Source organism: Triplophysa dalaica, chromosome 7, assembly GCF_015846415.1.
Source record: "Triplophysa dalaica isolate WHDGS20190420 chromosome 7, ASM1584641v1, whole genome shotgun sequence".
Taxonomy (NCBI): domain Eukaryota; kingdom Metazoa; phylum Chordata; class Actinopteri; order Cypriniformes; family Nemacheilidae; genus Triplophysa; species Triplophysa dalaica.
Genome location: NC_079548.1, coordinates 9,789,589 through 9,806,359, shown reverse-complemented (window position 1 = coordinate 9,806,359; position 16,771 = coordinate 9,789,589). Strand labels below are relative to the sequence as shown.

The window sequence follows — 16,771 nt, the reverse complement described above, 5'->3', positions numbered from 1 at the left end:
GGGAAGTGAGGTTTACACACTGCACAGAACTTTACTAGATGGCCTCCGTTACACTAGCAGCACCTTGTTTTTCCCAGGAGGTCTCCCATCCAGGTACCGACCAGGCTCAACCCTGGCTAGCTCAAGTGGGCAACCAGTCTTGGGCTACAGGTTGATATGGATGCCGGCCATAAAACAGAACGACTGGTACACATATGCATTTATCCGCCACACAGGACGTTTCTTCGTTTCGGCTATCTCGGCAAATGCTACGAATTTACTCTCCTTCCTTTCGTACTTTCACTCAGCCCTCAGACTTTTTGTCTGTTTTACACCCAGTCAGAGTGTGATTTTCCTGGGCTTGGAGCTGAACTCGGTCTCCATGCGAGCGTGTCTCTCCCAGGAACGCGCACTCTCTCTAATGAGCTGTGTGTTGCCTCTGGGACACCTGGGAATGAAAGCATTCATGAAATGGGTTTTGTCTCTCCATTTCAGCCCGTTATGCGATCTCTGCTGCTCTGTAACAGCCGACAGCTCTTCGCCATTGGAGGGACTTGGAGGGACTTTTACGCACAGGGAACCAGGGGGTGGAATGGTGAATGGTTTGTGGCCGAGCAGACTATGTTCAGCACACTTAAATGATCAAGTGCTCCAGACCATATGGAAAGTTCTGAAGTATTTTCTGCCTCGCCTGCGGGGACCTCATGTGCTAGTAAGCAGCGACAATACTACAGCGGTGGTCAATATATCAATCGGCAGGGTGGTTTGGGCTCAACGAATCTTCACGCTCTAGCTCACAAGCTTTTGGTGTTCCATGTATTCTGAACAGAGGCGCAGACCTTCCTCTACAGAGATTGGCGTCTACATCCTTATATTGTGGGCATGATAGGGAGGAGATTTGGCCAGGCTGCCGTAGATCTACTTGCTTTGTGCAGAAACACCAATTGTCATGTGTTCTTCTCGCTAAAGGACTTGAAAGGGCCCCTCGGTATGGACGCACTGGCCCACCCATGGCCCAATTATACCTTTCCTGCTCAGTGCCTGATAATTCCAACACTGACCAGTGTAAGAGAGAAGTGCCTGTCTATCCTTCTAATAGCTCCCTTATAGCTCCTGGATGGCCCTAAGCACCGTGGCTGGCAGAGATACTACCTCAGTTACATGCCAAGCCGTGGCACCAGAGTGCCCCGCGCTGCGCATCTACCCAAGCATGGCGTCTGCAAACTAAACAGATGGAAGTTTAAATTTCACGAGCACGCGCAGCCTGTGTTTGAATGCTTTTGAAACTCGTGGTTTCGCGTTACTAAAACAGCGCATCCCCAAAACTAGACGGATGAGCTGTTTTTACATCGCAAACATGCACGGCTTATCTCTCTCAAGCAGAGTCATGCTCGCGCCTGGAGTCCTGGCTCCGCATACCAAGTCTCCATGCGCTAGTCTCCCAAAACAGATAAGACATAAGCGCAACTTATTTCTATTCATGGTCTGATTTCAATTGGATTAAATGATGTGACACAGCACATTTTCTACTCGTTTGTATAATAATAATTAAATCAGCCAAAATAATAGGCCTATTTGATAACACTGAGAGCTTAATAATCCATCGTTTTACTTGCATACATAGGTCTCCGTGAGGTAACATATTTTTCTTTCACCATACAGAAAACAAAAAAACATTTATGATTTAATATTTATTTAACAATGTTTTATTGAATTATTCCTATTATTACTACAATTAAAAACTTAATATCAATATTATTTCACAGAAAAAAATAAACATACCTTTTAAATCGTTTAATTGATAACATTAATCAGTTTTACATAAATATATATATATTGATAACTTTAATCGGTTTTACATAACATAAATCAATTTTTTACTATCGGGTAACATTTACACAGTCAACATGAACATCCCTAAAACCAATGCATTTCATTTATTACTCAATCTCATGCTCACATGTCAGACAAACACCCGCAGATGCTTTCATGTCTTACAGATTCAAGCTCACTTCCACATATTGTGAAGTTTTATTTCAGAGGCCAGATTATAAAATGGATTTCATGTTGAGAACCCAATAAGAAAAACCGAGCATAAAGTAAATAAAAATGTAGATAAAATAAAAGAATAAAATGTATTGCTAGTAATACAACAATAAACCTCAACTACATGCAACATTATTAACGTGTTTTGATTTCATAGTTTTAGTGTTTTAAACATTACATATTTATTTCAATATTTTGGGTCCTTCTGCTGTATTTCCATGTGTACTGTAAGCTTCTGTAACCAAGGACTGATTAGGTATGCGTGAGCATTCTTAGAAATAATTGATTCTGAAAGCGAATAATTGAATCTGCAGTCCTATGATCTCGCCAGTTTAAGCTTGTTTACCAAATACTGTGTTTTCTCAGATATCCATTTCATGCTTTGGTAAAAAGAATACGTATCAGGATGTAAATCTAAGCACATACAGTACTAATACAGATTTCAATAGATATTAAATTGAAAGTGTTAAGGAGAGCTGTCACTTCAAACGGAAGACAAAGCTCGCCACTTCCTGTCCTGTTGCATTGTTTGTGTGTGTGTGTGTGTGTGCTCGTACGTGTGTGTGTGTGTGCTTGTACCTATGAGCGTGTGTACTTCCAAGCAGGGAAACCACACAGACATAGACAAGAAAGCTACACATCTACACAGACACACAAAGACCACAAAACTTCCAGTTAGCGTACCACACACCTACACGACAATACATTTAAAAAGTCAGACACAAAGCCACTCATTGCCAGTCAACTAACCGCAAAGACAAACATTTGATTTCCAGTTGATGTGATGAATTGAAAAGAATGGTGTGATTTGGTAGATTACTACTGCATGTAGAAATCAGGTCACAAACGTCTTGTTCATGTTATGAATTATGATTCACCCCAGCGGACCAACGTAACCAGCTTTACACACCTCATGCTGACTAGCCAATAGTCAAGGCAATATCGTAAGAATTTTCATAGAAGTGCAATATACTTCTAATGTAGCGGCCGGCAAATACTTAACTGTATACAGTATCTCACTGAGGTGAGTACACCCCTCACATTTTTGTAAATATTTTATCATAGGTTTTCATGCAACAATACTGAAGAAGTGACACTTTGCTACAATGTAATGCTACAAAATTCGCACAGCAATTAATGTCTAAACCGCTGCCAACAAAAGCAAGTAGATCCCAATTGAGAATGTGTTATGAATCGAATCGTGAGCCTAGGAATCGATTCTCAATCGAATCATGAGGGACCAAACGATTTCCAGTCCTAAGAATGACCCACATTGATAAACTATTTACAAAAAAACGCTGCAATATTTCATGAAAAAAGGCACTGTCATTTGTTATTTCACTGGGACTTTAACTGTGGTTATCAGGTACAGAAACTGAATAAAGGAGTCAAATGTAAAATAACACTTCATAATCTTCACAGTATAATGAAATATAGATCAAAAAGGTAAAAAAAATGATATTAAAGTTATTAAAGTTGATAAGTGAGGAGCAGCGAGAGTGTTTTGTCTTATTTTTGTTGTTGTTTGATGAGCATTAAAACATATATATTTATTATGCTGCTGTCCCTTTAAGAGCTAGTACGCACAGATCACATGGTTTTTGTTTCCCAACTGTTTTCATTTACAGCAAACTATAACGTATTTATCAACGTGATATTGAGCCTATTCCCTAAATAATAACATAAAATAAGTTGAATCGCTTCAGCTTGCATCAGGAGTAGACTCTGAATTTGAGCTTGCCGTACAGAATGTAAGCATCCTGTGAGCTGTCCTCAATAGCGCTTTTTGTCCGTTGTGCGACTCTGTTAACTTACATGCCGCTTTGTTAGTTTACTGTTTGGTCTCTCTGCCATAGTTAATCTAGTGCAGTGGTTCTCAAACTGTGGTACGGGACAAAACAGAACATTCAAATCTATATATCCTAATTTACATTTCTTGTTTAAAATACAATTTGAAATGTTTGTTGATAGACAAACACGGAATGCATTTCAGCCTATGTGCAGTTTTAATTTAGTTGTATGAATGATCTTTTATTAATCATTGGTGGATGTAACTCAGGCGCGTGGACAGGCAGCTCAAACACAGACCGGGAGCAGACAGAAGCTTGTAAGTCTCTCACTCTCTGTCTTCTGATGAGCTGTGTGCAGGGGTGCCGCTAGGGCTTCTGGGCCCTCTGGCTAATTTGAACTCTGGGCCCACACAGAATTATTGCATATCGCTTTCAATAAGAGATAAAAAATAAATAAATTTGAACGATTTATTCATTTAATTAATTAAAAATTAGTCTGTAAATCTTAGTCTATAAATAAAAAAAACTAAAGCAAAATACACCTTACACATTACATTACATTACCCAGTTACAAAGTCTTTTGCACATATACAGTATTGAGCTGTTACACACCAAAAAAATTGCAGACATGGCAGAGAACAAAAAAAACATATTTTCTAGAAGTTTACTGTAGTGGAGTAGGCGGGGCGAGACCGTGGTTCGAGACCGGTGAGTAATTGTGAATTTGCGCCAGCTGTGCGCTGTAGTGACTGGATCATTGAGAGAAAAGCCTCACTCCCTTTTGTCCTGGTTTCTAGATACCATCATCAAAAGACCATAGCAAGCATGGCTCCATGGGTCTGGTTTTGGTCTTTTGAACTCTCACAGAGAGTGTGATGACCATTTGGTTCCTCTCTAGGATATTTACGACTCCTTAGCTTCAAAGCATTGGTGATAAGTCTTTGTCTCATCTCTAACTTAACATCTGAGGCTAAGCAGAGAACTTCTCTGTCAAATAGGAACTTTATTTGATTTAAACTAACCTTTTCTGTAAATGTATCTAAATGTCTAGGTTGTGTGTTGGCGCTCATGCCATTTTAAGTACTCTGTAACTGTTGAATATACAAGTTTTGATTTAGGGTTTATTTGATGTATTCATACATTGGAATGATTCACAGTTCAATGCCTTTCATGTTTCATATGTAACTACAACTCTCCGAATTTCCTATATGATGAGCTATGTTATAAAACCATAGCATACCTCATACTATGTCCATAACTAAGTTTAGGTATTAAATGCAAACTTACGATACTGTCAGAACTATGCAAATGAGGCGCCATGAGGAACAAAGGAACTTTCTCTGGCAAACTAATCACTTTCATGGCATTGGCCCGCAGACCATCTGGGGGCAGGGCAGGTATGCATTTAAAACGCCATCACCGATCCACTTCAGTTAGATAGCTTTTTGAATTAGGAATTGGAAGGGAAAGAAAGAAAGAGGACACGGAGGACAATCCAAGGGACACCCCGCTTGGGGCTCCCCCCCTGGGGAGTCCCATTAGGCCATGGAACTTTGGACTCAGAACCCAAACTCAGCGTTTCAACAGGACTGCATTCTGAAACCATTCAAGATTTCCATCCACGCGCATACGATATTGGTCCAACACAGAGATTGCAAGTATTCGTCTCTAAATATAGAGTAGCTCCGTTAAGAGCATGCCTCTTTGTTAAAGATGATTTTATTGGTTTTCAGATTTAGTAGAGTAGGTGGGGCGAGACCGTGGTTCGAGTCCGGTGAGTAATTGTGAATGAGCGCCAGCTGTGCGCACACCGGGCTCGAATCACGTAGGAGATTGGGAGCATATAAAAGGAACGAGCGACCGGACCATCGAAGAGAGAGGACCGGGCCCGAACATGTTTTACGTTTGTATTTGTATTTGTGTTTGTTTATGTTATTTCGCCGGCGGTCGTCCGTGAGGGGCCGCCGGCTGTTATTATTTATATTAAAACTTATTAAATGTTTGCCGGTTCCTGCCTCCTTCCTTCCATGTCTGAATCTTATTATATCAGACATGTTTTTCCTGCCTCGCGGCCATGCCCTCTCACTCTGTCTCATTCTCACTCTCCCTCTCTCTCTGTGCTTCCTAGCACGTTTGTTTCATGTATTTGTTTGTTGTCATTATGTTTACAATGTAGAGTAGAGTTTAATAAAAACCATAAAGGCATTTGTGATGGGTTCTCTGTGTTCACGCTCACAAACGGTCACTTAAACTGTGTTTCGATCTATGCTACCTCTGCTCTTAATTCTGTTTGGTAAAGTCACGTTACTTATGGTCATGAGATAACGTTGGTGTATAAATCATCAATGCATTTGCTGGACGAATACATATAGGATTTTTATCACTATACTGCTAATTAGTATTGTAAAATATGTATGTGTAATGACGATTATTATACGTATTTTCCTTTGAGCTAAACTAATTCCTTGACTGAAATTGACGTTTTAAATAACTCATTTCATGTATTTGATCTTGATAGATCTGGTGGAGAATCTCATTTTGGTGAGTTAAACTCATCCTTATTTTAACATGCAGCTAAAATCGCTACAGCGCACACCGGGCTCGAATCATGTAGGAGATTGGGAGCATAAAAGAGAACGAGCGACCAGACCGTCAAAGAGAGAGGACCGGGCCCGAACATGTTTTACATTTGTATTTATGTTTTGTTCACCGGCGGTCGGCCGTGAGAGGCCGCCGGCTGTTATTATTTATATTAAATGTTTAAATGTTTTCCAGTTCCCGTCTCCTTCCTTCCCTACTTTGAATCTTGTTACATTTACCTTCTCTCTTAAATAAGACTAGATCAAGAAATGCTTGACCAAAGCTTGTATAGCTTGTATTATTATAATTATTATCATCATGTTCATAACAGGTTTCACACAAGCAAAAATAACGACAAATCATTAAAGCAGTGAACTCAAGAAAGCAGCTATAATCTAAAATGATTTTTAGGACTGTTTTTATCAACAGGATTCTACAAATGACTTAAATGAAACGAAGAGGATAACTATAGAAGATTACAAAATTCATTTTGATTGATTTTGATATATTCTTAAATCTGTTGTAAGATGAGAAGCTTTAATATACATATATGGACTAGTTTGGCGTTTGTTGCGTTTCTGTCTTTTCTAAAGCTCATCGCAATCAACCCGATTCTTGAATGCATAAAAATACTTTCTTGGCATATTGTGGTACAAAACATTGGGGTGTGTAACTGATAGAATCAATCAGTTTATGCAAATTAAAACAACTTATAGGACAATAACACAAAACAAGGAACGTAAACCAACCGCTGATGTGTTCCATTTGGCAGTAAGTGGACTGCGAAGTGGACTTCACAGGGTGTTCACCATTTTAAGTGAGATTCCATTCCGATTGGAGCAAACATGTTCAGTTTGAAGGGCACCGCGAACGCCGTGGGGAATCAGGGAACATCAATACATCACTTTGCCAAAAGTGGAAAGTGAAAATCACCCAACTGCAATTGCGCGCAGTGTCACGAGTCAGAAAGACAATGGACAACATGGGCGAGTTTACTGTACTTTTGTGCATTGTGAAAGTTTATATAATTATTATTAATTATATTAAATACTATGGTTTGCTTCACGTAAATATGCCATTTTACTATTTGTAGCATTGATATTATGTAGGCTACATACTCGAGATGATGAATGTATTTATTAGTATTTATATTTTATTGTGCAATTAAAAAATAGTTTTCATATCTCTGCAAGGATTCATCCATTTTGCTATTATTATACAAACTCATGTAAAAATAGTAAGCAGCAGCAGTTCTTTTGTTTCATGTAATGTTATGTTATTTACCTCAGGAATGTTTAAGACTGCACCACATAGGGAAAAAGCGAGATGGGACAGACGCGACCATGGATAAAAGAACACATAGTTGACCAAATTAAAATGTATTTTTGTATTGTATACATAATGTACATTAGGTTTAGGTATATTTCTTTCACATTAATAAGTTACAATATTTATTAATTGACTTTGATGACGTTGCAGGGCCTTTCAATTAAGCATTTTTTGTCAGTGAGGTCCACTTCTACGTATAATCCAATCCTCAGGGAGTAGGGAGCAGTGAACACTGCATAGGAACCCTATCAAATGGAATGCAGCTAAAGTTTTCAATTTGAGCAAGTTGCAATGTTTCCGTACCGTGCAACAGAAACATGCGGTGTATCGGAGCCATTATGATTTATTGAAAGTGACATTTTGAAGCACAGTTAATAATGAAACTGTATCGCTGCATTCCTAATTTTTACACAGGAATACATGGACTGATACTGCTTTGGAAAATATTGTCATTCATACAATGATCTAAAGAAGCCGACCTTTTACAAGAGGACACTTATACCTGCTTACAATTTACATTTAACTACCTTGTTCTCATGGAACAATCCACAATGTCTATCTAAACTTGTTTCTACGAGGTCTTATTAAGAAATACACATAACTAGGGATGCACCGATATGTACATTTTGCCCGTTAATGATAACAGATTATTCACGAACATTGGAAACAGATAACCGATATGTTGGCCGATATACAGTACGGTACACCTAAATATTAATATAACATTTTCTGAGACAGAATGTACTGGATTTTAACAGATGGCAGCGTTCAGCTGAAGTGGTTGAACCGGAGGATATTATTCATAATTTATCGGCTATAATATATCGGCTTTAATGTTATTATAGTTACTGATACTGTTATGGCCAATAATTTATCTTGCATCCCTCCACATAACATGAAGGTTTAGATAAAACTATACTGTACTAGTAGGAAAACCAAATAGTTGCACACTAACTTTCATGGAAATTCATCAACTTGTATATATTAATACTTGTACTGTTGGGCGTTGTAAAAGTAAAAACTATAATGAACGTCATTTCATTTACCGGCTGGCTAAACAGGATTGTGGTTGGTTAATAAATTAAGTTGCTGTTTTTTGTGGTGAAATGTTGCCATTGACAGTTGATGCATGAAATGTGTTCAATCTTGATCTACAGGTGTCAACAACCACTGAATGAGGAACCTGAGAGTCCGGGAGAGTTCACACACAAATAGTACATCTCGTTGTACAAATAATCAGATGAACTCCTTTAAACTGTGATTCATACGTAGAAAAGGTTTGATGAAACAGAACTGAGATTTAATGTATTTTGGAATTATTTTTAAAGACATATAGAAAAAGAAATATCCAAATGTTGCTTATATCTAGGCTCTCCATAGCTTGAAAATGCCTAGATATGTCCAAATGAGAACCACATTCCAGTCCAGATTGAAGACACATCTGTTTACATTTACTGTCCAAGGGCTTAACGTGTTGGTTCAACCAAATCATAATTTACTCACCCTCTTGTCATTTCAAATCTGTAATGAATGAATGAGGCATTTATATATATCTATTTATTGTGTATTGCTGTACACCTACAACGCTTCACAATCATTTGAGGGGGGTCTCTCCTCAACCACCACAAGTGTCCAGCATCCACTAGGATGATGCGACGGCAGCCACAGGACAACGGCGCCAGTGCGCTCACCACAAACCAGCTATAGGTAGAGAGGAGAGAGATATAGAGCCAATTCAGAAGGTGAGGATTTTTAAGGAGGCCGTGATTGACAAGAGCCAGTGAAGGGAGTCTGGCCAGGACATCAGCCTTACACCCTTCCTTTTTATGAGAAGTGCCATAGGATCTTTAATGACCACAGGGACCACAGTCTGTTTATTTTACAGTATAGAGTCTCCATAACTATACTTAGAACCTAAAGAGACCACAGGGTGAGCTACCCCTGCTGGTCTCACCAACACCTCTTCCAGCAGCAACCAAGCTTTCCCAGGAAGTCTCCCATCCAGGTAATGAGCAGGCTCATTCCTGCTAAGCATCAGTGGGCAACCAGTCTTGGTCTACAGGGTGAAAAGGCTGCTGGTTCAAAGACATTCTTTCTTCTGCAGAACATAAAATATATGTAGAAGAATGCTGATAACCTGCCCCCATTCACTTGCACTGGTTTTGTGTCCATACAATAGAAATGAATGGAGCCCAGTTCGGTTAACAGCTTTCTTAAATTCTTCCTTTGTGTTCTGCGGAAGAAAGTCATCAAGGTTTGAAATGACAAGACAGAGAATAAATGATCACGGAATGTACATTTTTGGTTGAACTTTAAATGCATTAAAAATCACTTTTAATCCATTGTGCTTTACTAATTCATGCATTTTCTGTTCTTCTCCTTTTTTTATTAAACATTTAGATTTAATTTGTTTCGATTCTACTCCTTTACAGCATTACCTTCATTCCTTATATTCAAATGTTCTTCAAATTGAGCTTTGTATGTTATGCTCTTCCTTTCTGTTTATAGTGGTCTTGAAATACTCTGATATGAACTGTGCTATATAAATAAATTAAAATTATTATAAAATTAATTATTATAGCTTTTATATACATATAGGTGAACAGATACATTTTATAGATGCAGATTACAAACCTAATAAACATACACTACAACCCACAACAATTTGATTTCATATTGATTTCATCCAGACACAAACTGCCTGGTGTCTGCCATGAATAAGTCCTTGAGCAGGACTGTGAGCCAGAGATCCATGAGTGCGACTAAAAAATGATCAATTATCTTACATACAGTATACAGTATTTCTCAAAAGCTTAAACTTCCACCTCTATTGAGAAGATACTTAATCCTCTTACTAAATCAAAACTGTATGTTTTATTGTCTCAGCTGTAAGCATTGGAAGAAGGATAATGCCTGATTAAAAGAGGGAAGAGCTGGATTGTGGGAGTATTTGTATTTAAGCATTTTTAACTACAGTATGTGCTGTCAAGGTCTGTGAATCTGTGAGTTTATTGTAGGTTACAATGTGTGAATAGCTCTTACAGAAAGAATTACAAGGCCAATGGGCAATAAACGATATCAGATTTATAGCGTCTTCTAGATTTATTCCGGCACTTTTATTTAATGCAATTTTTCATAAAAAGCAAAAAAAAACATTGTGCGAAACACCATTGGTCCTTGGCCATTAAGTTCTCTGAGGTGTGGCCTTATTTCTATTATGCCATTATAAATAGAAAAGAATAGTGGGGAAATATATAAATTGATAAAAGGGTCAAAATCTGAATTGGCTAGTTGCCGAACCAACCAAAATAATTAGTAGTGATTTTGATTAAATAATTTTTTTTCCCCCGATGACAACCCAGACAACTCTACTCAGTTCTACTGAACCTGTCATCATGTTTGAAAAACAACAAACCTAATTATATTTACACCCCCAGCTAATGGTTATGAGACAATATATAGATTTACAACACAATACTAAACACGTCAGATTTAAGAAGATAACACACACATTCAGATGTTCTTAAAGTTTACCTCTTATTTCAAGCTCTCTGTTACCATCTAAGAACAGGAACTTCTGGAGAGGAAACCCAGGAAGCCTGCAAGTTTGACAGAGAGAGAATAGCAATATCAGTGGCATGAAGTAATACTACTACAACATAATAAACAATAAATAAATCAAAGAACGAAGAAATAAGCAGTGAAGAATTTTCTGTTTATTTACAATGTTTATCAGGGTGAATTTACACTGCGAGATGTAATATACAGACTCAAAATCCCTATTTTAATATCTGAAAATCGCTAGTATGAATACATTTTTTTCCCCTTGAAATTTTAAGCGATACAAACTGATCATGTGTGGTAAGAAGAATGCAAGTGTTTGTTAAGGTCAGCAAGAATAAAACTTCCCTTCAGGCTGCCGTTACATCCACATAGAGAAACAGGGGGGGGAGAGAGAGTGACAGAGAGAGAGAGAGAGAGAGAGAGAGAGCGACAGAGAGAGAGAGAGAGAGAGAGCGACAGAGAGAGAGAGAGAGAGCGACAGAGAGAGAGAGAGAGAGAGAGAGAGAGAGAGCGACAGAGAGAGCGACAGAGAGAGAGAGAGAGAGAGAGGAATATCACTCCACTGACAGTTGAAGCATGAAATGTGTTCAGTCTTGATCTAAGAGTGCTGAGCACAGCCCACAGCCACCAAATGAGGAACCTGAGAGTCCAGAGAGTTCAGTCTCTTACACACATGCACACCACACACACGAAAGGTAAATGAGGACATGCTGTATCATAGAGCTCTTAGTTATATATAAAGCAAATTAAAATTGCTATTATCTAACCAACACCCTAGCATAGCTGAAGTACAAAAACTAACCCAGACACATATTCGGGACACAAAGTATGGACACAGCAGTTATGGTGGTTGCAGCACTTGCAGGTGGTGTTAGGGGAGGGACATTCTTGTTCATGAGAGTATCTAATGTTGTGCAATGCGAGTCATCAAAAGAGAAAAACAAACATTTTAAAGGTGAATATCTACTGATTGTTATCGTTATATTTGTATTTATACAGTAGTTATTCATCCTTTGTGTGAACATGCCCACTTTTGCAACCAATCTAGCATACAGAAGGCTACAAAGCTAATGTGAAAGATAAAGGCCTATAGACTCAAATTTGAAGTAATAGGTTTTTAATATGCGTCTTTCTTCAGATGTTTGGTCTTAAAATCAGAAATTTGGTTTGGTTTTAGAACGTTTACTATAAAAGTGAGACAATAGTCCCTTTCACACATACAGTCTTTACTTGTAAATTGCAAGAAAATTGCAGTTAACAGATCATGTGTGATCAGGACCTTTACGGTTCAATCGGTACTTCCAATCTTTATAAATGTACCTGAATGACTTTAACAGTAATTTACCAGCATTGCTGTGTGAAAAGGGCTATTGACTAAATTAAAATTAAACAAAAAAGTACTCCATAATAAATATGGAACAAAATTATTATTATAGAAAAACTCCAGCAAAACACATGCTCGTGGCATGGAGTATAAAAGAACAGATTTGCAACACAACCGACTTCAGAAAGCCAGGATTAGACCCCACGGGGAGGATTACGTAATCTCACAGGGACCACTCTCTGTTTTGACAGAGGTCATGGTAAGATAAGAGGGAATTCATGTAGAAAAGCATCAGGGACAGATGTTAATGAGGCGAGCAGGGGAAGTATGTGTATGATCTGATGCGATAGCGTAGAGAGGAACAGATAAAAAAAAACATTTGTGCGTGTGTGTGAATGTTTAACATCAATTTAGATTAAGATTTGTATGCAATCTTATATGGAGGCATGTTTATGCAAAGTGAACTGGCATAAAAACTTGTGACACTTGCAGTCTGCCAGATCAGAATGAAATAATCAGAAATACTTTTCTATTCTAAAATATAATGACAAAAAAAGTATTAATTATTTTTGAATTAAGTAGAGAACTGATATAAATAAAGTGCATATAGATGTGTAATGTACATTTAAAAATAATGTTGGAATCAATTTCCAACATCTCGGGCTGAAACTAGATTTTTGTGCATTCATTTATGAGCACACCTGGACAGAATCTGCAGCCTTTTTTGAATTTCTTGCTGAGATTTTGAGAATCTGCTTAAGGGCGAAGATATACCAATGTTTGTACATGTTTGCAGTTAGTCCATTTGTGTAGAAGCCTGTGTATCTGAAAATACAGCTTGAAGAATTAATCGTTCTTGTGACAATGTGTCAAAGAAATGTGTTGCATCACCTCTTTTGAATGCAACTACACTGAACAAGCAGCAAAAATCCTTTTTTGAGAGAATTTTATTAGAGGGCAATGTTCAAGTAGACACACACACACACACACACACACAGAGATCGTCTGGGTGTGTGTACTTGTGTTTATTTGTGGCCGCACAAAGACAACCCCGGGGCTGTCGCTTCAGTCACACTATACAAACACATTTAAGCAGATATCCAAAAGCACATTCCAAACTCTCTCGATCCCTCCAGCTATAAAGGCTAATATGATGAACTGACGCCAGATGAATCCCCCGTCCATTTCCCCGCAGGCTCTCACTTTAGGGGATGAATAAAAGCATATTCATGGCAGGTGAGGACATAACAGTACCGACAGTGGGGAGTAACTTGTGTTAGCTGACCTTACAAAACACCAACACACAAACAACCTACTTAATAGCTAAACTGTTTGCCTTCTGAAACAATAGAGAAAATTAACAGTGACGTATAGTGATAAGAATAAAACAATGGGGAATCAATAAAAGCATGCTTAAAAAATTATCGGTGTTCATCGACAAACCAAAGGCACCGATCCGTTGTCCTGATCTGTGAACGTTGTTTTCAGCTAAAACATGCATTTTAGTCATTGTTTCTACAGTAGCCCTAAATGGACAAACTGCTCTACAAAACGCTTTCGTAAATACGTTATCTCCTTCGGCAAAGAAGCGAAAACATGAAATCTTATTTCTGTGTCAGTCGCCGTTGTGATTCAAAAGTGTGGCGTAAACCACTGGTTGCAATGCGCAACCTCACCGTTAGATGTCGCTAAATTCTATACACTAGACCTTTATTATGAAACTGTCGCAATACAACATTCTCTCATGAATTTAAACAAGTCGCATTTACATGTATAATCCGTTCTGTGCTATGGCGCCTCTGGATCAGAACCAATCAGACTTGTGTTTCACACAATAGAAAGCATATTTATTCTGTATAAATCATTCCCCATCACATACATAGTGCGCTATGTGCCATTCAACATATAGGAAATAGTAAATGTGTGTCTCAGGAGCAGTTTCCTTTATACAGGGACAGGATGCTTCAGAAAGAGCATTTGATTAGACCGATTTGAAAAGAACGTTACGCAAAATGATGTCATCAAACTTTTGGAGAGAGTGCGAGTTTTGAAAGCTTATCTTGTCAGTTCAATTTTCATTGTCTTGAAGCACCATAGCTGATCGATAAACTTCATATACTCGCATACTTAGTCACAAAGAATACATTTTTATATCACAGAGACTTTACATTTATGACATTTATAATTAAGCACTCTGTCCATCTGTCTTGACTCATCCTGTGTGAATGTCCCTTATGCTTATGGTACTGTAGCAGCTTCCTAAACAGCATCTCTACCCACACAAACTGAACCGAGGGAGTGTGACCAGCTGGTTTGACCTTGGATTGCAGACAAGAGAGTAATAATATAGAGGAACTTAGCTCATGGACACAGAAAGTACATTTTGCTTTGGCAAAACTCATCAAAACTCTGTATTCCTCAGACTGTCCGCATAGGGAGTTCAGTATTATTATTAATCTAAATCCTGATTAAAAGGTCAGTCTATCTGAGCAAACACAGGCTGTGACTCAATGCTGTGTGTGTGAGTTCATATGTGTGTGTGTTTGCATCCCATCTGCCATTACATATCTGATCAAGTTAGACAAATGCTCTTCAGAGGCCCTCACAACATCTATAAATACCTCCGCCTCTAAATTCCACAAAACAATACATCCTGGATTGTACCAAAGATTGATAACATGAAGATAACACGGGCATTTAACTCATTTCAGTGCAGGTAACAATAGCAACCGACTCGCTAATCATAATCGACATACCTGCCGCTAACCTTTTGTTGCCATGGTGATGAAGCATTTGAGAAAGGTGCATTAGGCCGAGCCCTAGGGGCTATATGCCATTCACACTAACGCACGAAGATGAAACACAACACACACACACACACACACACACAAACACACAGAGAGAACATTTATGTCTTTCTTTGTTTGGTTTGTATACTTGTAATGATGTGCTGTTATTATGTATTTATAAATCATCTTCTATAAGTGCAACTTGCACTAACAAATACCAAAATCAAAATCTTCCTATACACAGTGTATCAAGATTCCAGGGCAGATGGCATCTGGTGGGTGTATTATGAGAAGTCTTATGAGCTAAGACAAGGAACACAAAAAGATGTAACGCAAGCATCGACTGTTGAAACTTCAAAGAAAGTATTTTGTTAATTTTGTGTGTGGGTGTATGGGCTCGTACATACTTTGTGTGGTTTTTTTTGTGTGTGTGTGAGTGCGTGCATAAAAGTATTCATGCAGTAAATCTGCTTTCCTTTCAGTCAAGCTTTATATATAATTCTAAATCACATAACTCGGGGGGGAAAAGCACTTTTGTGGTCGTGGTGCACTAATTATAACACACAAATGTATACAAACACACTCAGGATTTCTTGTGGTAAAAATGTAAAATACCAGGAACGTGGCAGTGCAAAGGTTAAATGTTTGAACTCAATGAACTCTAGGCCAGACAGACAGCACACACACATTTTCTGCTATGTATGGATGGCTTAAAGTATTCTATGAAGTGATTGCATCAAAGCAAACAAGACAAGAAGTAAACAGAAGTGTCATTCGCTTTTTTTGAAAGTGCAGTTCGATGACATTTTTTCAGTCCCTATTGCATACACAGACAGTAATGAAATTACTTTTAAATGAGGAAACTATAAGCGCATTATAATCACTTTAAGAGATTCCTATAAATCTTGTTGGCTTATTGATTCCCGTGTGCTGTTCCCTAATTCACTAATGTTTTACTCTTTAGAGAAAACATGCACAATACGCTACACATGCGGGCGGCTCTCTTGAGCCCCATTATGACCAGGACCAAAGTGGCTGATTGTTCTGTCATTCATTTAATTAGGATAAACTGTTTTCTAAAGACTTTGAAAATAAGCTTTTTTAGTCAGATTATCTTTAGGCATTAGCTCTAACTTTAAACACCACATCAGTTATATATCACATCTGGCCTATCAACATCAGGGCTATTCAATTAGTTTGTCATTGGGGCATGACAAACTGTAACACTTCTGTAACACTTACAATTTGCTAATAAAATCCAATGCAATCTGTAAAAAAAATAGCCATGGTCTCCTTTCCTTCGTTCAGCTTATGGCGTTAGCTTTGAACTTAAAAAAAGAAAATAAGTTGTATGTCTTGATCCGCGATTC

General features: G+C 38.1%; 1 protein-coding gene across 2 annotated transcripts in view; it reads right to left on the bottom strand.

The window, feature by feature from the left end:
* stat5a (signal transducer and activator of transcription 5a) overlaps positions 1-16,771 on the bottom strand; it is a 64,044-nt gene that overhangs the window by 20,855 nt on the left and 26,418 nt on the right. For both annotated transcript variants that reach the window (XM_056752502.1, XM_056752501.1), the window contains exon 2: positions 11,259-11,323. The gene's annotated coding sequence lies outside the window, so the exon portion shown is untranslated. The remainder of the gene's footprint in view (positions 1-11,258; positions 11,324-16,771) is intronic.